We start from the raw sequence: 26,022 nt of genomic DNA, 5'->3' as shown, positions 1-26,022 counted from the left end.
GGCTGAATATGTTATTGTATATGAATGTAATAAAATATTTTTGTTCTGTAAGAAATCATGAACAGGCCGATTTCAGAAAAGCCTGGAAAGACTCAAATTGATGCTGAAATAAAGCAATCAGAACCTGAAGAACTTTGTATACATCAACAACATTAAATGACAATCAACTATCAACTTGTCTCTTCTAAACAATGTGGTAATTCAAGGCAATTCCAATCGACTTGGGATGAAAAATGCCATCTGTATCCACAAAGAGAACTATGGAGATTCAATATGGATCAAAGCATAGGATTTTTACTTTTTAATTTTTTTCTTTCTAATGCTTCCCACCCTCCCCTTCCTTTTTGGCCTGCTTTCCTCCCCCAACAACTATGGAAATATGTCTAAAAGAATTGTACATATATAACCAATATCAGATTGCTTGCTGTCCTGGAGAGAGGGGAGGTAGAGGGAGAAAATTTGGAACACAAAGTCAATCACAAATGAATGCTGAAAACTATCCTTTACATGTATTTGGAAAAATAAAATAAGAAACAGATAGACCCAGAGGGAGAGGCTATTATAAAACACTAAAAAAACAAACATTCCACACCAAAGAGTTTATCACATAATTCCAACTGTGCTTAATTAAGAAACAACTACTTCAATGTAATCAATGTTTCTTTTAACTAAGAATTTATTACTGTTGAATTTAATATACCAGACTCAATTAAGAAAACAAAGATGAAGCCTAACTTTTGGTATAATGTCTTTTCTGTTAAAAATATTGTTCAAAAGGGGCAGCTAGGTGGCACAGTAGATAGCGTACCAGCTCTGAAGTCAGGAGGACCGGAGTTCAAATATGACCTCACACACTTAACAAGTCCTAGCTGTGTGGCCATGGGCAAGTTACTTAACCCCAATTGCCTGGGGGGGGAGGGGAGAAATAGTGTTCAAAATTAAAATGAATCATTATTTCCTGAAATCCTGTTTTTCACTAACACAAATGAGTATAATACACAAATATTTTAAGATATCAAGAGTGCGTGTGTGTATGTGTGTATGTGTGAGATACACACACTTATTCAGTCAATTTTGCTCGGAGCATACTCTTAAGCAAAACAGTCACATCTTTCTAAGTACAATTTAGGATATTTTTCTAAGAGATAGAATCCCTATGATTTAGAATAATTTTGAAATAAAAGAAACATTGTCATACTAGTTATGAGTCTTAATGTTCATATAAATATTTGTGTCAAGAATTTTTTTATTACACTTTAAAACTATCACTTCCCCAATCAAAATTGTTTGGCATTCTCACAAACAAAAGCAAAAAAATTTATTCGTTATGTCCAATTAAGCAGGGTTACAGGCTTAAGGCTCTACTCACACAGTTGAGGTTGATGAACAAACAGCTGTCCTGTATCTTGAGACAGACATTAGCTTCCTGACTTCCCTATCCTCATAAGCAGCTACTTAAAGTTTGAGTTTTATGCAAGAAAACATTTTAAAGCCTTCAGTGTTTTATTGCAGCAGACTTCAGTTTCATTCCTGTAACACATTTAATATGAAAGAGTTGAAACAGTTAAAATCCATTAGGAACATTTTTTAAATTTTTCTAAACTTTTAAGGAATAGTTTCATTACTATTTTATACTCATTAAGAAGTGATCTGTTGTGAGCATCTTAAAAAACAGACAGACACACACACACACACACACACACACACACATACGTGCGCGCACACACACACAACCAACCCTAAGAATCACTATGTTCCAACAGAAGTCTTTCGTAAGGCAGTTAATAAAATTTATGGCTATATTTAAGTTTTAAAAAAAAGTTCCATACAAAAATATTCCTATTCTGTCTGGTATAGATCAGGAGCAGGAATTACATTCTGGAAATTATTTGCCAACCCTCTCAATAAAATGTTCCCCTCATTTGTGTGAATACTAAAATAAGCAGATCATCTCATCCTCTTGGGATATTCATCTGAGTTAGCACAATCTCCGATTTTTGCAAGACCTCATTATCCAAAAAGGTACTAGATCTAGAACCAAAAATTTATCATGGGGATACATGAAGTTCCCATTCTACCTGTACTTTCTGGAGTATGTTTAGAGGTTATGGAGGGGGAAAGAATCAATTTTCTATCTGAGTAAGGGTGCAGGGATGAAAGGGACAGTGGTCAGAGATATGCCATATGCCATACTAGGATTTGGAATAATTTCCCTGAACAATTCATGCTATAAAATGACAGGTTTTATAAGGTACATTATAAATTAAATAGATTTTGCTGGGGGTGGGAATTGGGCTTGGGATCCTAACCATATCATTTTATGCAGTTTCTCCAGATGAAAATGAGTTCTGAATTTCAAACAAGCTAACTTCAAAAGGTTTTGGAACATAAATTGCAAATTTAGGAAGTGCTCTAAAATAAAATAACAAACATGCATTTCCCTCCTTTTCTTTCATTATGCTTAATGTTTTATTATAACATTTATCTTTAACAGTACGTATACAAAAAGTCTTAAATTTATTCTGCTCTCCCCTTCTCTCCAAAGAAATTTCCCAATTTTCTTTTTTTGGGGTCAAGGAAATGAAATGAAAACATTTTTATGCACCAAGAAAAAGAGATTTAAATACTGCAAGTATAGTAAGAGTTTTATATCATAGTGGCAACAAACTGACTAAATTACTTTAGCACCATTACTAAATCTTATTACAAGTTTTATTTATACATATACAATAATATATATACAAGTATATATTTATACTTGTATATATATATTTATACAACACACACTATTATTAGACATATACCAGTGTCAGATCAACTGGCTGAGGTCAAGTTTTAGGTCAAGATGTGCTGATTTGTTTTTCTTTTCATATTGTCCTTAAAGTTGCATTTTCATCCCTCAATCAAAATGCCATAAATGATAGACTTGGAGATTATAAAATCGGGGACTTTGGAAATCTGGTCTAGGGTCTTCATTTTAGAGTTGAGAAAACCAAGATCCAAGGAAGTTAAATGATTTGTCCAATATCAGGGCCTCTAATTCCAAATCCTTCTCTTATTAATACCACAAAAAAGAGTTTACTTCTGAAACCACACTGATGGGACAAGAATACTGTATCTACAAAATAAGAAAGTGATTCCTCTAATTACAGCCATTGCCTTCAGGAATCTGTTTGCTTTTTGGATGGCATTCATATTTTCTCTAGCTGAGTAATGATAGTGAAACATGGTGGCTAACATGTACATAGAGCTTACATTCATTATGTCGTTTGATCCTTACAAAGTGCTTTACAAATCCTGTGAAGTGGGTTCTATTATTATCCCCATTTTACACTAAAGGAAACTAGGGCTAAGAAAAGATTCAGGGTCTTACTTGCCCAGAGTGACACGGATATTAAATATCTAAAGCTGGTTTTCAACTCAGATTTTCCTGACTCCAGATCCAGCATTCTATCCACTACACTATTTCTTATTACTTCAGCTGGTTGATACATAAGGATTCATAGACTGAGAAGTTCTTAAAAATCATTTTAAAGAGAAACTGAAGTGGCAAAGCTGGAACTAGATTCCAGGCCTCTTAATTTCTAGTTCTTTCTTACCATTTTGTATTTGCCATGGTGACTTTAAATGAGACTTTCTTAAGAATTTTTTTTCCCATTTATCAGAAAAAAAATTTTTTTTCTCATCTCTTCCATATTAGATGTACCATCTGACTATAATAAATCAGAATAAAGTATTACTTTTATACTGAAGCTTCTGGCATATTTGCATTGCTATAAAAGGTGTCAAATGCACATGTCCACTCATAATATTCCAAAAGTTTCTTTACAATATAAGTTACATTGTGTATATATAAAGAAATTTGATTCATAGCACTCAAAGACATGAGCCAAAATCTGATGAGAATAGTCCGACCATTCTTTTAACCAATTAAGCTTCTAAACTCTTTTAAAATATGCTTCAGTAATATTAAAACCACATGAATTTCGAACATCTGTTTGACTTTTACTATCCATCTTCACTGATAAAACAAAATGAATTAGCCCTAAATTTGAGCAAAACATTCTTTAGATAGCTAGAACTATACAAAGAAAGCTTCCTTTGACACTCTACATTTTAAATGTGGTAAATTATCTAAAAATGTTTTCTGTGTAATGAGGTAAACCAGATGATTTCAAAACATCTTGCTACTTAAAAAAAAAAAAGTAGGATAACATGTTAACTAGATTAATATACAAAATCATTTCAAGTAACTAAGCCATACTTTCTATTTAAAGTATAACAACAGAATACTAATAAATAACACTAGTAGAATGAAGAAGTCAATTTATATACCAAGTCTCATAGTTCTATATCCTGTAGGAAAAAAGATATTAACAAATACAGGTAATTTAGTAACCCTCACTAATAGAAAGAATTTAATTGGCTTTTTACAAGGATTAACATACAGAAAAGCACAAAATTCTCCACGAATTGATCAAAATACTACACTTTGACTAAAAACATGAAATTTATAGATACCTTTCACCCTCTTTCATGGAGGTGAGCAGAATCAAAAATTTATAAGATGCCCTATTAATGCTAAACCCTCAAATTATTCCAAAAAGACAATAAGTTTTTAAAGGGAAAAGTAACTTGTTACAGCTTTGGAAAGTGTCATTCTAATAAGAATATGCAGGAATAAAACAAAGTATCAGCTGGTTAAACAAATGTATTCAAAACTTATCAACAACTCCATGTCAGTCAGGAGAGAGGTGCTTTCCTTGTGCAACTGTTAAAACTGCTCAAGAAATATCATTACTTGGAAAACTACAAGATATTTATTGAAAGAGAAGATAACAAAGCTAAGAGCAATAAGTGAGCCAATAATGGGAAAATTAAAAAGTCATATATTTCAGTTAAAAAGCAAAAAAGACAATTGTTTAATAGAGAAACCCCTAAGTCTGTGAAATAAAGTTGGGGATTAATCATAAGCTTATTGAAGCAGTTGTATAAAAGCAATTGCTAAACAAGCTAATACAATAGCAAGCTGCATTAAAAGAAACAGAATTTCCAGACCATAGGAAATAATAATCTTACTATACTCCAAACTAGTATCTACAATATTGCATCCATTTGTGTGTTAACACTTTAAAAACTACTGACAACCACAAATGCATTCATAGACTACTAGAGATAGTGAGATGAACTAGGAATAGGCATGACAGAAAATTTAATTATCAGTGAGAAAGGGAAGTTTAGATTAAGTCAGTCATAGGGTAAAATAGTGGATCACAAATAAGGAGAGAAGACTAACTTTCCAAAAATGTTGCGGAGTTGCGCTAGACCTATTATATTCCTTCATGTGAGGGGTGAAGATAGATAGTAGATGATCAATAGTCAAATAAAAAAATCGTCACATCACTGAGATTGCAAATCTGATCAATGTAATGACCTATTACATGATTTTTGAAGAAAGATGAGGAACATGTGATCTATTCTGAAAGAAAGATGGTGAACCCAAGGGACATATTTAAACATATATATTTTTGGATATGACCAATGGATGGATTTTGCTTGACTACAGAGGCTGTTTTCCTTTGTTTTATTTCAAAGTCATTCAGGATAGGAAAGAAAATAAAAAAGCATTTTTTAAAATGTAGGCGACAACTGATTTTGACAGAAAACACAAATGCCTCCTAAAAGTAATGTCAAATTACATTCTATTTTAAAAGCAAGTAGTTTAAAGGAGTTGCATTTTTGGTCATATTGTTCTCTCCTACTTTCTATTTTTTTGGTTCATTACATTTAATATTAAATGTAATTTTTTTTTCAAGCATATCACAGATTATATTACCAGGCATATACCTCAAAGATAGCAATAACAAAAAAAAATTCCAAATAGAGCAGATTTGTATTAGCAGCATTTTCTGTGGTAGAAAAGACAAGAAAAAGTAAAAGTTTCTTGATTGGGGAATGGCTAAAAAGTGAATACATGAATACAATAGAATATAACTGGTTTAATAAAGACAGGAAAGACTTAGAGTAAAAGCACATTGAAGTAAACAGATCCAAAAAAACAGTATGTAGAATAAGCACAACATAAATTTAAAAAAACAACTAAAAATCAACTGAAACCGAATGTTGAAAAATTATAAAGATCTTAGATCCAAAGAAGAGATATAACAAGATATCCTCACCTCATCACTAACTTCTCAGAGGTGCGAGTTTCATAGATATGGAATACTACATGCCATATTAGTTTTTGTTTTCATTATATTGAGTTTTTGCTGTATTTTTTTTTCCTGGTTCTCAGTTTTTTAAACAACTTAGCAAGAGGAATATAATGGGAAATGTGAGCAATATAAAACCACCAAAAGATATTTTACACACACACACACACACACACACACACACACACACACACGCACACACGAGAATGGGCACTATAGATACAGCTATACATAAATCTATTTTTAAAAATTGTAGCTACCTCTAGCAAAGTTTAGATGATTAGATACAATGCTGGGGAAGGAGGAAGTCAAAGATAGATTTTTCCAATTCCTCCCTCCCAAATAAATGAGCCAGCAGTTCTTTGAGGATCATGCCTTTATGCTCACACAAGAAGGTTCTAGAAGTATTTTTGACCTTTGCCTCCTAATTCTACCTACTACTAGCCCCTTCCTTCTCGTTAATCAAAGATATTAAATAGAAGCGAAAAGAAATTGTCTGCTATAGAAAATCATCTGTAATGTCTTTTACACCTTTGACTTATTAAGTAATTCAGTAAACTCTTTACACTGGAAAATATACCAATCCTAATTATTCCACTACCCCATGACTTACATCAGTGTGTGATGATCTAAAAATAGATTATCAGATGCCGAAAGTTTTCTTTTCCTAAATTCTCATTCACAGAAGCAGACTGCCCTCAAGATGCAGAATTAGGGTCACTTTTACTCAGCAGTACTCAACAAGCATAACTATTATGGATATTTCCCTAAAAAAAAAAAAAATTTGTACATCTTAATTTTCATCACTAGCAATTTGACTATTCCTCAAATTTAATTAGGAAATACACTGAAAAGATTCAAGAAAGTAAATTCCAAAACTATTTTAAAAATCATTAGACCTGTTTTGGTTTGATTTGTAAAACAAATCAACATCACTGCAACATCTTAAGAAATAACACACTAGAATTTTTTGAAGTACTATGGAATTGAGTGACACCAATCTACAACTGACATCCAGGTGTAGATTTCATTTCTATAGAAACAATAAGCTTCATACCAGCTGTCCCATTTTTTTCTGTGTGAAATGTACTCCTGTATGAAATCCAACTGGCTCTAAATCAATCACAAAGCAATGTGATATGGTACCAATTTAAAAAAAAAAAAGTAACAAGAGCTTCAAAACTCTATAGTCCAATAACTTAATAGACTAACAATGTGACTAGATTCTAGAGAATTCTGTAGCTATTTGCAAGTTGAGTTTTCTAGATTAAAGAGCAATTTTACTTAACCCCAAATTCTCAGATTTAGGCATTCATCTTCTGTTTTATACTCAGTAAGAGAAGAAACAAGAGGTCAATACAACTATTAGTTGAAACTGTAGTCAATTCACTAAATATACCTGTTAAGAAGTAAAAAAAGTTATGCTTATTTAAAAAAAGGAAGAATTAAAAAAAACTATTACCATTCTAATGGTAATGGGGCTACTGTGACTACCCAAAATATTCAAAAACAAATCAGACAAGAAAAAGGCCTATGGGCAACGAACAACCACAACCAACAGGACTTTTCCAATCCTAGATTTTTCCAATTCCTCCCTCCCAAATAAATGAGCCAGCCGTTCTTTGAGGATCATGCCTTTATGCTCACACAAGAAGGTTCTAGAAGTATTTTTGACTTTTGCCTCCTAATTCTACCTACTACCAGACCCTTCCTTCTCGTTAATCAAAGATATTAAATGAGGCTACTGTGACTACCCAAAATACTCAAAAACAAATCAGACAAGAAAAAGGCCTCTATGGGCAATGAACAGCCACAAACAACAGGACTTTTCCAATCCAGAAAGGGACAAAGGAAGTCCAGATCCCTCCAGAAGCCATCAACTTCTACCCCCTCACTTTACAGAAGAGGAAATTAAAGCTCAGAAATGCCAAGTGACTTGCCCAGGATCACAAAGCTAGTAACTATCTGAGAAAATATTAAACTGAAGTCTTTTAAACTCCAAGACCAGATTTCAATCACTTGCTTGTACCATCTAATAGATAAAATCAAGAGAATTCAAAAGGCATGGATTCAAATGACTACAGAGATGATGGTTTTCATTTAAAAGGGTCATATCTAAAATCAAGCAAAAAAAAAAATCTTTCAAATTACAATGAATAAAAGCTCATGAATCATCAGGGAGAAAAAGGGACAATACTACACAAATAAAAGAAATTTTGGTTAGGCCAAGTTCATTTAGAAGTAATAAAATATACAATTTACCTAACGTAATGGCTAATGTAATATGCTCTGGGTCTTAATTTCATTTATAAAATGAAGGGGTTTGACAAACACATCTCTAGCATTCTTTGAAGCTCTTAAGTATTTCATATCTCACAATGGTAGCAAAGAAAAAATTGGAAAACGAAAACTGGGTTAGGTTGTGATCCCACAGTTGTTGAATGATCATCACTTATATTACTGTTAGATATATTTGATACAATAAAAATTTACAACAGCAACTATGCAGAAAGCCCTTTGTTGAGGGCTAAGAATACAAAGACAGTAGAGAGAAATCAGATTCCTCAAAATTTCAATATGATACAGTGGGGAAAAATAACACAGACAAATAACTGAGATTAAGGAAGAATGTACAATGGAGAATAAGAAGTCAATGTGTAAAATCCAATTATCAGGATCTAAGATCAAGTGAAAAGCACAGCGACAATGTTGCTCATATTTCTCCTTTTACCATGTTCCTTGTAAAGCTCTATCTTCTCTTTTTCATCTTAAAATCCCTTCATAACATCTCACATTCTCCTTTCCTCCAAAAATGCTGCTTCTTCCCTCCTTCCCACCCCCCAGTCAAGACCAACTCCTCTAAAAGGGTATTTTTTTTGTCCTAAGTATTTTCTCAAGTTCTATATTCTCCAGCAGATTGAATTCTTGATAACTATCTCTTTCCACTTCTCTTGAATTTGCAACTTATCAACTAGTTTCTTTTTGTATTTTCTTTGAACACAACCAAATTTCTAATCCATTAAAAGAAAAAAAATCTTCACTAAACCCTCCAACCATTAAAATCTATGAATGTTTCTCATCTTTTCAGTCAAATGAGTTGAAAGAGCTGCCTACTTCTGGTTTACAATCTGATAACAAAACTAAATATTCATTATCTCTTAAAAGCAAAATCTCTGTCCTAAGATTTTTTTTCTCTTTTCCCCACTATACAACTAGGTTCTGATTAGTACAAAAATGAATCCCCCATAGTGGTGGCACGTATTTAAATTCTATTTTTCAAAATTATAACTATGCAAAATATTAACTGACTCCAATGAAAATATGTAGTTTGAATTCAAAAAATGGGACAACTTTAAGAGGATTCATTATTAGTTGTGCAACTTTGCTTAGTGATTTTACTAGCTTTCATGGATTCAATTATCTCTGTGCTAATTTTCAGATCTACTTATCAGATCTTAACCTCTTTCCTAATCTCCAGACTTCTTGCCTACTGAGTATCTCAAACTGATTATACATTAAACTCAATATATCCAAAATTGAATTCATTTTTGGAGTAGGACATCTTTCCTTCTTCCTAATTTTTCTATTGCTCTGGAGGGTAAAACCATCTTCCCAGTTTAACAGGATCAAAATCTAGCTATCATTCTGTTACCAAAGTCTTGTTGATTTGAACTTTCATACAATCTTTTATCTAGGCCCTTATTTAAAAAACCACGTCACTCCTGAACTATTTTTCAATAATTGGTAGTCTCCTTGCCTCAAGTCCACACTCCAGAGTCCATTCTAAACTCAGCTATCAAATGTGCTTTCCTAAAATTCATCATACAAATTCAGTTCAGTAGCTAGAGACAAGATAGAGAAGTCTGGTTCACCCAGCATAGCTCCTCCAAACTTAACCTAGAAAATGTGCCACACCAAATTCTGATTAGGAAAGCCTCCCCTCCCCTCAAAAAAATACACAATGATTTATTTTTTCACTAAAGATAGTTTAGAAAAACAAAATTATTTTTGTCCAATCCAGAAAATTAGATTTCTAGGGATACTGGAGTAGAGGATGTCTATGAAAACAGCACAGCATTTTTTACTGAGTGAGCAAGTGAGAATAAGGAACATTCTAATGGCTAAGGAAAGAGGATAGAGCATCAGAGAAGAAAAAGATCCCAGTAGACTTCAGAAGATCTTTGCTGGGAGCAAGAAAAGATTCCATCTGGCAACTCTGTCATCCATTGTCCAATTTCAGGTCACAGATTCAGGACAGAGAGGAATGATCATGAGTAAGCACAGTGCTAGCTATGTAACAAGGAAGGAACAAATTCTAGAAACTTGTGTGGTTGAGCCCAAAAGCTTATCAATAAACTTAGTTATAAAATCTTGAGTCCCATACATATACCTGAAATGGAATAACCAGGGTAGGAGACTTAGACCAATACAGAGAGCCAATAGTTCCATTGCTCTATAACTCCAAAACCTCTGAGCAGGCTAGTAGCAACTAAGTCCAATAGCAGTCTACTGAAACTCAACTACACTTAAGACAACAGATCCAAATCTGGGTCAGGAATTTGTAGAGTCAAAACTACAGGGGCAGTAAACACACCTTTACTCAAATTACATCCCTCTGGAAGCAGCAGAAACTACTGAGGAAGGAGGAAAAAGAGGGGGGAGGAAAAAAAGGAAGGAAGAAAAGAGAGGGGGAGGGAAAATCTACTATTCATCTCTTGAAAGGAATCCCATAATGAAAACTCCAAGGAATATTATAGTCAAAATCCAGAGCTCCATAGTTAATAAGAAAATACTGAAAGTAATAAGAAAGAAAAAAATTCAATTACAAAGAGTCACAGTCAGGATCCCGTAAGATTTAGCAGTCACCACTTTGAAAGTATAAAAGGCTTGGAATATATTATGAAAGGCTAAGTATCTAGCATGACAACCAAGAAAAACTGATCTAGAAAAACTGAGGCAAATGGACATTTCGTGAAAAAGAACTTTTCAAGCATTCTTGATGAAAAGCCCAGAATTGAAAAGAAAATCTTACACTCAAACTCAGGAGTCAAGAGAAGCATTAAAAAAAGTAAATATGAATAAGGAATCATAAAGGATTAAGCAAGGTTAACTGTTCATATTCTGATATATGGGAGATGTACATCTAACCAACCATCATTATGTCTGGATATATCTGGAATTAAAGAGAAAGAGGAATGCACTGGGAGGGAGATAAATGGAGAGAAAGAAAGAAAGAACTTATCTCATAGAAATGGGGTACACAAAAAACACAAATTCACTCCCCTGAAAAGGGGGTTCAAAGTGGGAAGAATACACATACACAAAATTAGATGCAGAAATTCATCTTGTCCAACAAAGTAGGAGACAAAGTAGTTTTTACAAAGGGGGGGGGGGGGGAAAGGATTACAAAGAAAGTCTATAGTCAGAATCAAAACACACAGGACAGGGGTAAAAAGAATTAATACACATAAGAGAAGATAGAGGGAAATACATAGCTAGCAATAAATGTGAGCATGAATAGGATAAATTTGTCCAATAAAATGGAACAGGATTTCAGAATGAATTAGAAACCAAAATCCAACATATGTTCTTTATAAGAAATATACTTGAAACAGAAAAGTACATATAATAAAAATAAGAGGCTAGAGTATAATCTATTATGCTTCAACTGAAATAAAAAATTAGGGAACCTACATTTTGCTGCAAGGTACCACACACAATGAATTAGTATCAATACACTAAACATTTATGGAACAAACGGTATCTCATCTAAATTTTTAAAGAAAAAGTTAAATGAGTTTATAAGAAGTATACTTACGGGGGACGTAGATTTACCCAATCTTAAACTTAAATCTCAACTAAGGAGATAAATAGAATTTTTGAAAACTTAGAAATGAGAATCCTCTGGAAAACACTGAATGGGGGGGTTGGGGGGGGGGAGAGTATATCTAATTTTATTTTATGTTTGCTGAGGCAATTAGGGTTAAATGATATGCCCAAGGTCACACAACTAGGAAGTGTTAAGTATCTAGAAGTCAAATTTGAACTCAGGTACTCCTGACTTCAAGGCTGGTACTCTATCCACTGAGCTACCTAGCTGCCCTGAATATATCTATTTCTTAGCTGTGCATGAAAACTTCACAAAAATTTGACTAAACATGGAGCACCTAACAAATGCAGAAAAACAGAAATATTAAACGCATCTTTTTCTAACTATAATGAAATTTTAAAATGGTCTTTGAAGCATAGATTGAAAATTACTTGGTAACTAATTTAATTCCAAATTGCTAGGAAATCAATTTATAAAGGAAAGAACTTTGAAGGAACCAATCAACAAGGGCAGGAGGAAGATGAAAAGCCAACAAGGGAAAATAAAAAAGGCAGTAAGAGAATTAAGAAAAATGATCCAGCTAAAGGCTTTAAAAAAAAAGACCATTGGGGTCAACTACATGGTGCAATGGATAGAGCATCAGCTGTGATGTCAGGAGGACCTGAATTCAAATTTGATCTCAGACACTACTTCCTAGCAGTGTGACCCTGGGCAAGGCACTTAATTCCAATTGCCTCAACAAAAACAAAAACATTGGATTTGATGACAAAAAGCCATTAGTGACTATAGACAGAAAAGTTACTGACATAAAGATCTAACCAAACTGAGTTTTTAGACTTCAGAGTCAAACTTCTTTCCTCATACATAAAATGGAGATAATATTTGCACCATACATAATATTGCTTTGGTAACACCATTGGGGGATCAAATGAGGTGTCTTATTATACAAATAAAAGTCTTTATAATTATTATCACTGGTCTTATGTTTCTACAGATCTCTTTTCAAACTTTCAGTAATTGCAGAGTAAGAATCAAAAAATCCCTGTATTAAAAACCTACCTCTCCATTTTATCATTTCATTTCCTGATATTGGAAACTTTGTCCTTCCTTGGCTTCAGAGATACTAATATCTTACTACTTTGTCTTGTACTTCTGACTTTTTTAATCTTTCCATCCTCCTAATATGGGTAGGTTTTCTGAGCTTGGCTCTCTTCTTTCCAAGAAGAATAGTTAGGAGACTTTTACAACTTCCTAGGTGACAGGCCCTGAACCAAGGAAGTGGTACAAAAGAGATATGCGCAAGGATTGCCACAACTTCAATGCCACAAGGTCAGGAATAGAAGGATTCCACAAACTAAGACATTACTTTCTGCTATAAGTTTTCTTAAGGGTCAGGATTGTTTTTAATCATTAATGTGTATCCCAATACACACATTGAATGGGCTCTTAAAAATATATACCTGTTGCCTGCTAGACATATGCCACTGATTTAAAAAAAAAAAAAAAAAAAAAAAAAAGCTATATAAATCAGCCAGTCCAGGGTAAGCAAGCTAGGAGGCTGTGTGGACAAGCACTGGACTTGGAAAGAGTATAATTAATTAATCCTGGGATATCTCTTCCTATAATTCTTTCCTGCGTCTATCTAAATGATTCATATTCTAAATCTCCAGCCCTGACCTTTAGCACTTACATCAATGACTGGCAATAGGACATTCTACCTAAATAGTTCTCTAGAATCCAAACCCTGACATGCCTAAAATTAAGCTTATCTTTCCTCCTAAACTAGCTCCTTCTTCTGCAATTGTTATTTCTGAGTGTACTATCATCATTCATTTAATATTTTATATTCACAATCTTGGGATTATTTCTGATTAATTAACCTTTTGTTTGTTGTTTGTTTTTATCTCCACTCTCTTCTTTTTACTATTTCTGGGGAATTCATTCTTATGGCATGATTTTTATTATAGCTCATGGATTTAAAGTTAGAAAAAAACTTTAAAATTTAGTTCAACTTTCTCATCTTACAAATGAATTTCAGAGAAATTAACCTCAAGAAGTCTGAAGAAAAAAGGATTGTAGAATGATAGTTTTCTTCAAATATGTTCAGTACCATTATCTGGAAGGTATATATTAGCTTTATCCTACATGGCCCAAGAGAACAGAGCTGAGTAATGAGTGACAATTGCAAAGGAGCAAATTTAGGCTTGAGGATAAGGAAAAATTAACAATAGAACTAAATAAAACTAGAATGAGTAGTCTTTAAGGTTGTAATGTAAGAGGACATCTGGTTCACCATCCTCACAGACAATTGACAATATTAATATTTGGGGCTAATCTAGATTGTCTAGATCTAACCCAGATTGTCAATCTACAAATCATAGGTTCTCTAGTCCAAGACTGGATGATCATTTGTCAGGCATTTTGTAGGGAAAAAAATGTCATGTGGATATACTGAGACACTGATTCTTTAGTAATCTGATCAATTTCACACCTACTCAAAACTCTTCAGTGTCACAACCTTTGGAGTAAAATTCAGATTGTGTTGCCTGGAATTCAATGCTCTATACATTTTAGCATCATTATACTTTTCAAGCTTCATTTCCTATTATTCCTATATACTTACTCCATACTCTAGTCAAATAAGACTTATTGCCCTCAAAAAAATCTGCCTCAAACTTTACTACCACCATACTTCTTTTCATATTGTTCTTTATGGAGGAAATTCTTTACTTTCTCTTCTTTCTCTATTGATTCCTATATAAATATAAAAGTATATAGTCAAATACCATCTTCCCTCATAAAGCTTTCAATAATACTTATGGCCTCATAACCTTATTTTGTCATTGTCAAATATGCGCCATTAAATCCCAGACAGAATTAGGTGGGCCTAAATTTAAATGTTAGTCCCTCTACTTCCTACCTGCCTAGCCACCAGTAAATTTTTAATTTCTTGGACCTTAGTTTCTTTTTCTATAAAATGAAAAATTGCTCAAATGTTCATAAACATTTTTTCTCAACAAAGAATTAAAGTAGTTGGCTAAAGGTTAAGAAATGACTAAATAATTTACTATATATGATATGAAATGGAATGTTATTATCCTTTAAAAACACTAAATATGAAGAATATAGATAAACATGAAAAGGTTTCTATAAATTGTTACAAAATTAAGTAAAAAGCTATGTAAAGTCAATGAATCTAACTTGAAAATAATGTTATTATCCACTTACACAATAATCCCTTCTACACGAGAGAATTACAAAACTGGTCTTAGTAGTCATCCTGATAAGTAAGTACAAAGACATACAACAGAGAAAGAGATAATAAAAGTCTGAACTAGGAATAACAGGCAAAAAGGTACATATGTTGAAGGTGTTGTGGGAGAAGATACAAAAATTTGACAATTACATAGCTATGGGAGGGGAAGAAAATTGACTCTAAGGTTACATATGGGATCATGAATCCTTCAAAGGAAATCATTACGTCTGAAAGTATGATTTTGGGGCAGAGGGGGTGTTAAGAGGAAGATGAAAGACTGTATTAAGTTAAAAATATTAAAAAGACATCCATGTGGATATGTTAGCTGGGGTGAAAACTGAGAAGGGATTTTAAAGAGCAAGAAACACAGAATAAGTCATCTGAATAATGAATGATATATTAGCTATCTTCAATGTGCTGGAAAAACAAAGAAAATTAAAATCCTTGCCTTTTAAGATCTTTCTTACATTCTATCAGAGAGATAGCATGCCTATCATTATATGTGTATATATATGCACAAAATAGATAAAAGATAATTTTTAGAGGGGGAAAAAAAGAGAAGGAACTAGCAAGTGAGGTAGGAAGAAATCAGAAAAGATTCCATGTAGAAAGTGGAAATAACTGAAATCAGGAGAATGAAATCACCAAAGGTGGGGAGTGGGGCAGAGAACATCAAGAGAAAAAGAATGCGCTTCATTCCAGCTCCAAAACTAAGATTTCCGCATGAATGTCCTTGGCAGCATCTCAAACAATAATTTTAACTTGCCCAAAGTGAAGAACTAAAAACAACTAAGTGGAGAGATTGGTGACAATAAAGTAAATTTCAGCTTCATATTAAAAAACTTAACCAGTAAAAGTGTCCAAACTTAATGAGCAATCTCTGGATGATTTAGTGAGCATTCTAGACTTCCCAAAGATACTGAGTTCAACCTTTAAAATTTAGAAACAGAAAATTCATTAGAGAGAATAGATTCATTGTTAAATGGATCTTAAAAGCCAGTGGATCCACTTCCCCATATTAATGGGGCAAAGCAAATTTAAGTCATTTGCTCAGGAATACACAATTTGAACCCAGGTCTCCCTGATGTCTTCAATTCCAGTAATTCATAATAAACTCTTCCTCTTATAGATGAAAAAAGTAAAGCCCAGAGAGGTATTCAAGGGCATTCTAGACTGACTGCCAATCAAAAATCTGGACTATGTGACCTCAAAATTCCAAACAACTCCAAGATAACATACATCATTCTACTGATTAGAGGGAATCCCTAGATAGAATAAGGAAATGTCAATAGGCAATCACATCCCAAAACTTTAGATAAAACTACTTTTATTACAAGAATAATAAACATGCATGTGGAACTAAAAAGGTTCCTTCTCAGTCTTTACAGAAATCTGTATTTTATAATAGCAGGACAAAGGGAAAAGGGTATATCAGGAAAGGATGAGTCATGGGAGGGGGAATCGCTGAACTAACAATGGGGGGGAAAAAAGATCACTCTTCAGGGTAAGGAACAAGATAATACAAAAGCCTCATTCTTTCCCACTGTTAGACTTCAAGGTAAGAGGATCTGGTTTGCTCATCTGCAGAGGACCTCAGTTATACGAACATTATCCAAACCTGGCACAGACTGCCCCTAGTGCCTACCTTGCCTCCCAAAGATATACAACAAACCGTCAGCTCAGGGGGTGCTTTGTCCTTAACTCCATAACACATTCAGGGCCTTCAGGATACTCTGGGCCCAGAGTTTCTGGAAAATATGGTAAGTCAAAAATATAAGTTCAGAGAATCCCTTAACAGATGAACCAGATGAATTCCAACATCTTCCTCTCCAAGTTTTCTAAGGACATCAAACATCTTATATGAGTAAGAGAATTAAGACAAGCAATTTCTTATTTTAAAATTCAGGAAACTCCTATTTGAAAATTTAGGAAATACTCCTTAAATTTTAATCACAAGTAATTACAAGTATTGCTATTTTCAGTAACACCAGCTGTTAATAGCCACTTCTTTTACGACTGTACCAATTTCTAAGGATAATCTTGAATTTGTCAATGTAGGTGTTCGTTGCCATATTGTTAGGAAGTATTTTTTGGACTTGCTGAGAACTTTCTATGTTAGCAAATCTTAAAAGACACTCCCTTCCTCAACCCACACTTTCTAATTTTCCCATTTCTGCTGAAGATATCACTCGTCTAGTCACCAAGAGTCACAACCTACAAGTTATCTTCAACTGCTTTTTCTATATTTGTTAATGTTTGTAAAAGCAACATACTAAAATAAAGAAAATGCATATATTGCTTTTTGTCCCCATTTAGTTATCAAAGAGACATCAGGTCCTTAACTTTTGATTTTTGGAAGTGATAGTTAGATTTATCTATGTTTGAGGTACCTGAGACTTCCCCCACTATTATATTTTTATTATCTTTATTATATTATCTTTATTATTTTCCTTTAAGAATTTATGCTATTCAATTCATATTTTGACATTAATTCATTACATTACTTTTACACAAGATTTTCCCCATTTACCTTTTAACCTAAACTATTTTTATTGTTGTCTTGTCAGAAATCATGTATCTTGTTTTCTAACTTCATTTGAAATGCTTTATTCTAATCATGTGAATCTTTTTGTTTCAAGAATTTCATTTGTAAAAGAGGGACTAGATTCAATGGCTTCTACTATCTTTTCCAGCTCAAATACTATGATCCTGCAATTTTGTGTAAACAGCAAAAGCAAAATGTTGGATTCTACTCATCCATCCTACTTTCTTCCTCCATTTTATGAGTTGATTTATTCCATTCGGTTTCACAGATGTGAATCCTCCATATTCTATTCTTTCCTCTCCTTTTGCTTCCAAACTCCCTTTATAAAAGAAGGTTTTGAGAAGAATGTGATTAACACTTCTGATCTATATTTAATCCTATCTGCTTCTATTCAACTAGAGTCTTTGAGAGATTCTTACCCTTTCTTTCTAGTCTCTTATTCTCCCCTTCAAGATCCATCCTCCAGTTTGTTTTGCCTATGATTAATCACTCCCTCAAAATACACGAATCATACTTTCTCCAGATTTGCTGCTGAATACAGTCTCACACTAAATTCTACATGTATTCAACTTTTTCCCCAATTTCCCAGTTCCCATCAGCACCCTTTCCTCCATATTTGTATAGGCTCCTCCCACATTTTAATTATATGAAATAAGTTCCACTCTCTCCATCTTTACTTCCCTAGGGTTTCTTTTTTTCTTTTAAGGTTATCAAAATATAACTAACTCCTATGTCCTCAGACTTACTGACTACTTCTATGATGAGGCTCTCAATGTTTCTTCTCTGCCTATTGAAATATAAATGCTTTTGTTGGAGGAGTTGTGAACGAATCCAACCATTCTGGAGAGCAATCTGGAATTATGCCCATAAAGTTATCAAACTGTGCATACCCTTTGATCCAGCAGTGATACTACTGGGCTTATACCCCAAAGAGATACTAAAGAAGGGAAAGGGACCTGTATGTGCCAAAATGTTTGTGGCAGCCCTGTTTGTAGTGGCTAGAAACTGGAAAATGAATGGATGCCCATCAATTGGAGAATGGCTGGGTAAATTGTGGTATATGAATGTTATGGAATATTATTGTTCTGTAAGAAATGACCAGCAGGATGAATACAGAGAGGCTTGGAGAGACCTACATGAACTGATGCTAAGTGAAATGAGCAGAACCAGGAGATCATTATACACTTCGACAACGATATTGTATGAGGACATATTTTGATGGAAGTGGATTTCTTTGACAAAGAGACCTGAGTTTCAATTGATAAATGACGGACAAAAGCAGCTACACCCAAAGAAAGAACACTGGGAAACGAATGTAAACTATTTGCATTTTTGTTTTTCTTCCCGGGTTATTTTTACCTTCTGAATCCAATTCTCCCTGTGCAACAAGAGAACTGTTCGGTTCTGCAAACATATATTGTATCTAGGATATACTGCAACATATCTAACATATATAGGACTGCTTGACATCTAGGGGAGGGGGTAGAGGGAGGGAGGGGAAAAATCGAAACAGAAGCGAGTGCAAGGGATGATGTTGTAAAAAAAATTACCCTGGCATGGATTCTGTCAATATAAAGTTATTATTAAATAAAATTTTTAAAAAATGTGAATAATAAAAAAAAAGAAAAGAAATATAAATGCTTATGGAAAATGAATGGATGCCCATCAATTGGAGAATGGTTGAATAAATTGTGGTATATGAACGTTATGGAATATTATTGTTCTGTAAGAAATGACCAGCAGGATGAATACAGAGAGGACTGGCAAGATTTACAGGAACTGATGCTAAGAGAAATGAGCAGAACCAGGAGATCATTATATACCTCAACAATGATACTGTATGAGGATGTATTCTGATGGAAGTGGATCTCTTTGATAAAGAGATCTAATTCAGTTTCAATTGATCAAGGATGGACAGAAGCAGCTACATCCAAAGAAAGAAAAATGGGAAATGAATATAAACTACTTGCATTTTTGTTTTTCTTCCCGGGTTATTTATACATTCTGAATCCAATTCTCCCTGTGCAACAAGAGAACTGTTCGGTTCTACACACATCTATTTTATCTAGGATATACTGTAACTTATTTAACATGTATAGGACTGCTTGCCATCTGGAGGAGGGGGTGGAGGGAGGGAGGAGAAAAATCAGAACAGAAGTGAGTGCAAGGGATAATGTTGTAATTACCCTGGCATGGGTTCTGTCAATAAAAAGTTATTTAAAAAAAAAATATATATATATATATAAATGCTTAGCTATCTAGTTCCTTCTAATTGTTCAAATGTCTTTATCCTTCCATGTTTCTCTTGGTATTTTACCCTTCCATGTTTCTCTTGTATTTCAAAGTATCTACTCAAAAATGGTCTCTTCATCAGGGAGATTTCAAAACCTCCATTTCGTTACAGGTCCACTGTCTGTTGGCAGCTAGGTAGCACAGTAGATAAAAGACGGCTAAGTTCAGAATCTAAAAGATATGAATCCAAATTCAGCTTCACATACTTCTAGAAGTTCAGGCATTACCAGTCATCATCTTGGGCAAGTCACTCAATCTGCCTGCCTTGGTATCAATGGAAAAATGAGGGTTATAACTATCTTTCAGGACTGTCATGAGGAGACTTCACTCAAAGGAGATATTTGTAAAATCTTCACATATAGTACATGGCATATAGTTAGGCACTTAAAAGCTTGTTTTTTTTTTTTTTTTTCCCATCCCCCTTTTGTTCATATATTGTACCTCAGCTTTTTATCTTCTCGCATGTTAGTGTAAACTTTCTTCTCCTTTAGCTACTAATCTTTGGGCAGTCATGATCCTTGGTATATCAACTTTTTCTTTATGGTTGTTTATTAAACTAAAAGCTCCATATTTTGGTATGATGTTCATGAAAGCTTTTGTTTGGGGTTTTCATTGTTACTGGAGACCCAAAAAAATGATGTGAAGGGAATTAAAAAACCTAATTACTGTGCTAGCGTATGTAACATTGACTATAAAGTAGTCTGCTGTTCACTCCCCATCTCCATAGTTTCCAAGTCAAATTGACAGTTTCAGAAACTTTTAACTAAATCATGTCATGTTGTAAAAACTTTAGACCCTAGGTGTCCCCTGGCTATCCATCCCCATCTCTTAGCCCCAAGTTGGAAGGCTCCTATATGAGCTATACCTTGGGCTGGACTATTTTATCTGAATCTCACCCCAAGTTACCACAGACTTCTGGCCATCTCTTAATGCTAATCTGGTTTAGCAAAATGCAGTATGACTTCTAAAGACTTCTTGATTTTTTTTTGGTAAGATTTTTAAAAAATCTTTTTTGGATTAATCACCATAAAGCTGGCCAGCTTTTCTTCATTCTACATTCAACCATCTGGAGGCAAGTTCATTCTCAATTCTTCATTCTCACCAACCTGCCTCTAATAACTTCCCATGTCTTTTTATCAACATTTCTTCCATCCATTCTTTTCTTTCTAACATCTATAACTCAAGACTGAGCTATCATGATTTTTATCTGAGCCTGTGATCCTGTAATAGCATTCTAATTGGCTTTCTTGTGCATAGCCCCCTCCGTCAAGAATTTTCCAGGCGCTCCTCAAATGTTATTACTAAATAAAGATCTAACAGTTGCTAGAAAAGCTTTCAATAGCTGCTCACTTTTTTTACAATAAAATTCTACCAGTGTCCTTTTAGAAGTTTCTTTTAAAAATTCTTTTTTTTCTATTATCATTTTCATTTCTCAATATATTCCCTGCTCTATCCAGTGAGCAATCTCATCTAACAAAGAGGAAAAAAAAAACAGTTCAGCAAAACTAATACATCACCAAGTTTGACAGCATATGCAGTTTCCCACATCGACAGTCTCAAATACCTGAAAAAGAGGGAGGGGCCAAGCTTGGTCACTATAATCAAGTAGTGAAAAGATCCTCCTTTCTCTACTTACCAGGCCTTAGGTGAGCCCAAAACCCATATGGAACAGTAGAAAAATCTGCCAACACCTAAGTGTTCTTTCCCTTTGCTACTCCATGATTCATATAGCTTAGAAATTATTTCTTCTAGTGTAGAGGCTTAGAAGTGTCAAACACCAAGATTAAAATTTAATTGGGAAATTAAACAAAACTGAACAAAATAAAAATACATAGAATATCCATAATGTTAATGTGCATTTTGAAGTCAATATGCAGCCTTAGTATCATTTAGTGACCCTGGATGAACCTTTAAGACATACCTTCCATCTGACCTACAACTAAGCTTTCTTTTGTTGTTTCCACCAAACTCAAGTCTTGTTCTCAAGAGGCTCATTTTTTCTATTTATATTCTCCCACTTAGAAGTATGCTTTTCACATAGTGAGTACTTTAAAATTCCTTTTCAGTCATTCTGTGAATTATTTTATTGACTCTTTTTACATTTCACTCCATATCATCTGAAGAAAGGCATCTATATTGGCCCCAGGTCTTTACTACTACAAAAAATACTGCTATGAACATTTTTGGTGTATATGAATCCTTTTTAAAATATACTTTTAGACATCCTTGGAGTGTATGGCTAACAATGAGAACTCTAAGTCAAAATGTAATAACTTTTCTAGCATATTTCCAAATCCCTAAAGAGTGTGAAGGAATTAAACTCACATATATATATCAACACTATATTTAAGTGTCTTAATCCCCTTCTCTTTGGCATTTTATATTCTCAACAATTTGTTTCTAGCCCCTCTCTCCTTTGTATACATTATTTCAGCACCTGTCTAAAGAGTTGTTGTGAGGATCAAATGAGAATAATCTGTAAAGTGCTTAGTACCTACTATAAGCCAAGCACTGCTAAATAAATGCTTATTCCTTTCCCTTTCCCCATATGTTCTCCAGAAAAATCATCCCTCAGCAGCTTAGGGTTCCCTATTTCAGGGCATTTCTGGAGCACCTCAAGACCTCAAGAAGGATTCAGGGCTGTCCTACAGTCTGGTGACCAGAGAAGAACAGACTTTCTCATTAAATATTTGGAACAAGTAAATAAAATGTTTCTCTCCAAAGATAAAACCATAACTGGATTAACCTGAATAGTTCAAAATCTGCCAATGTTTAAAGTATAGTGACGAATTTCCAAGTTTCTTCCCCCCCCCTTTTAAAATGTCAAACATGAGTGTTCTTCGATTAAGTATTAAGTTTTTAAGAAAATAACACCAATACCCCTCACTCTCGATTGTGCTTAACTGAGATAACTATGAATGCTATAAAATAATTAGACCTCATGGGATTTTTAAAAGATACTCAGCTGTGGCTAATAACTTATAAGAACCCTGGGGTACAATTATTTCTTGTTGCCCATATTCTTTCAACCTCACTGGATTCCTTTTCATCTATTCTTACTATTAAGAGTCAGAAGGAACAAAGTGACAAATATTGTAGAAACTATTTTCTCACTAACTATAAACAAGTTCACCCTTTCTTCTTTTCCAACCCTGCAATAATTTTCCCAATATGCATTTTATGGGTTAAAGGGAGATCAACATGTAGACATTTTATCTGGCACAGGATTACCCATTATCTAAATAATAAGGTGCTTATAAAAACTGCATATACAACCGAAGCAAAATATATTAAGAGGTACCATAAGTTTTATACCATTACTCTGAAAGTAAGGCCTTAGTAATCTCCAACAACCTAGGCCTTAGAGATAGCTAGGCCTTAGTAATCTCCAACAACCTGTTTCTAAATTTCTTAGTCCAGAATTTTCCACACTATGGGACAAGTAAGAAGCAATAACCAAAATGACTGGCAATTTTCAAGAACAACTTCCCAAAAAACTGTTGTTTTTTTTTTAAAAGAAAACAAAGATCAAAATTAACAAAGATTAAACTAACATCTGAATTTGCTCTAATGGATTGAGAATATATCAATTGAATGGTACATGGAAACAAGAAAAAAATTTAGTTAGTAGCTATATGTATGTTACCAAACAGGGTAAAATAATCACAAGTAAAAAAAGTAATTTGAAAACCATTATAGGTAATATGAGAAAATATAGACAATTGATTGAAATGTAATAAATTAAATTGTCATTTAAATTTTTTTTTCTATTTTCTAAAGGGAAATAGCACAACCTTTTGCAAGAAGCAAGAATATAACTTGTATGAAGGAAAAAATCCACTTAAGAACCAGCTGTAACTAGGAAGCAAAAGCGATAGGTTAGCAGAAATACAGAAAAAAGGAAGAAATCCAAATCCAGGAAATATAATCCACTGCATTTACAACTAGGATTCACAATTATGTTGCTCATGGAAAAGAAAACACATGCTAGATTTATTTTATATACTTCAAAAGCATTTAGCAAGAAAAATATCAGCAAGCAACTATTAAGTTCCTACTATGCTCTAGGCACTGGAAATAAAAAAAAAAAAAAAAATCAAAAAAAATAAACCCTGTTCAAGAAGCTTACATTCTAGTAGAGAAAGTGAATATATATACATATATATACAGAGAGAAAAAGAGAGAGAGAGAGAGAGAGAGAAAGAGTATATGTGTGTTGTATATAGTGTATGTGTGTATAGATAGATAGAAATAGATAGAAAAGATACAAAGGAGGGAAGGATAAACACATAAAGGTCTCATTAGAAAGTGGTGTTACAACTGGGCTTATATCCCAAAGATATCTTAAAGAAAGGAAAAGAACCTATATATGCCAAAATGTTTGTGGCAGCCTTGTTTGTAGTGGCCAGAAACTGGAAACTGAGTGGATGCCCATCAATTGGCGAATGGCTGAATAAACTGTGGTATATGAATATTATCGAATATTATTGTTCGGCAAGAAATGACTAACAGGATGATTTCAGAAAGGCCTGGAGAGACTTACACGAACTCATGCCGGGTGAAATGAGCGGGACCAGAAGATCTTTGTATTCAACAACAATACTATATGATGATCAATTCTGATGGACATGGCCATCTTCAGCAACGAGATGAACAAATCTGTTTCAATGGAGCAATAATGAACTGAACCAGTTATATCCAGCGAAAGAACTCTGGGAGATGACTATGAACCATTACATATAATTTCCAATCCTTATATTTTTGCCTGCCTGCATTTTTGATTTCCTTCACAGGCTAATAGTACACTATTTCAAACTCCAATTCTTTTTGTACAGCAAAATAACTGTTAGGACATGTATGCTTTAACATACTTAATATGTATTGGTCAACCTGCCATTGGGGGGAGGGGATGGGGGGAAGGAGGGGAAAAATTGGAACAAAAGGTTTGTCGATTGTCAGTGCTGTAAAATTATCCATGCATATAACTTGTAAATAAAAACCTATAATAAAAAAAATTTTAATTAATTAAAAAAAACCATATATAGATTACTTGTCCTCTGGAGGGGGTGGAGGGAAGGAAGGCAGAAATTAGAACACAAGGTTTTGCAAGGGTCAAAGTTGAAAAATTATCCTTGCATATGTTTTGAAAATAAAAAGCTTCAATTAAAAAAAAAGAAAATAAATAAAGAATCAAAACCAAAAAATGAAAAAACCAAAAAAGAAGAAAATGTTAAAAAATAGGTAAACATTAAAGGCCTCATCAGCGAGAAACATAGGCATTACCCTTCAGCTTCCTTAAGAGTTGAACAGATTTTCTTCCCGGGTTATTTATACCTTCTGAATCCAATTCTCCCTGTGCAACAAGAAAACTGTTCAGTTCTGCAAACATATATTTGTATCTAGGATATATTGTAACCTATTTAACATGTAAAGGACTGCTTGCCATCTGGGGAGGTGGTAGAGGGAGGGAGGGGAAAAATTGGAACAGAAGTGAGTGCAAGGGATAATGCTGTAAAAAATTACCCTGGCATGGGTTCTGTCAATAAAAAGTTATTAAAAAAAAAAAAAAAAAAAAAGAGTTGAACAGAACTTAGTACATAATGTGAAAAATAGCTTCAAATGGTTCCATTTTCAAAAAATGTGCTGAAGAAAAAAATCATTCCTCCAAATTATCTAAAAGTCTATATGATCTACTGAAAAACTAAAATCTTTCTATTTTGCACAAGAAAATCCTGTAACATGCTATACTGTTAAAAGTGATATAAGGAAAAATTTATTACATTGAAGTATAATGACTCCCAAGTCTGTCAAAACATGGAAGAATTGTATAAACACAATACAAAACATTCTTCACACAGATCTAAATAACTGGAGAAATATTAATTGC

General features: G+C 33.6%; 1 protein-coding gene across 5 annotated transcripts in view; it reads right to left on the bottom strand.

The window, feature by feature from the left end:
* Positions 1 to 26,022, bottom strand: part of ZFAND6 (zinc finger AN1-type containing 6) — a 90,371-nt gene that overhangs the window by 42,180 nt on the left and 22,169 nt on the right. For 2 of the 5 annotated variants that reach the window (XM_051981152.1, XM_051981150.1), the window contains exon 1: positions 1,370 to 1,530. The exons of 2 other annotated variants lie outside the window; for them this stretch is intronic. The gene's annotated coding sequence lies outside the window, so the exon portion shown is untranslated. Of the gene's footprint in view, positions 1 to 1,369; positions 1,531 to 21,652; positions 21,674 to 26,022 lie in introns of those variants that run through there. One more of the 5 variants, XM_051981153.1, reaches the window with a different exon arrangement.

Source organism: Antechinus flavipes, chromosome 2 (genome assembly GCF_016432865.1).
Source record: "Antechinus flavipes isolate AdamAnt ecotype Samford, QLD, Australia chromosome 2, AdamAnt_v2, whole genome shotgun sequence".
Classification (NCBI taxonomy): Eukaryota; Metazoa; Chordata; class Mammalia; order Dasyuromorphia; family Dasyuridae; genus Antechinus; species Antechinus flavipes.
This window is presented reverse-complemented; position numbering and strand designations above follow the sequence as displayed.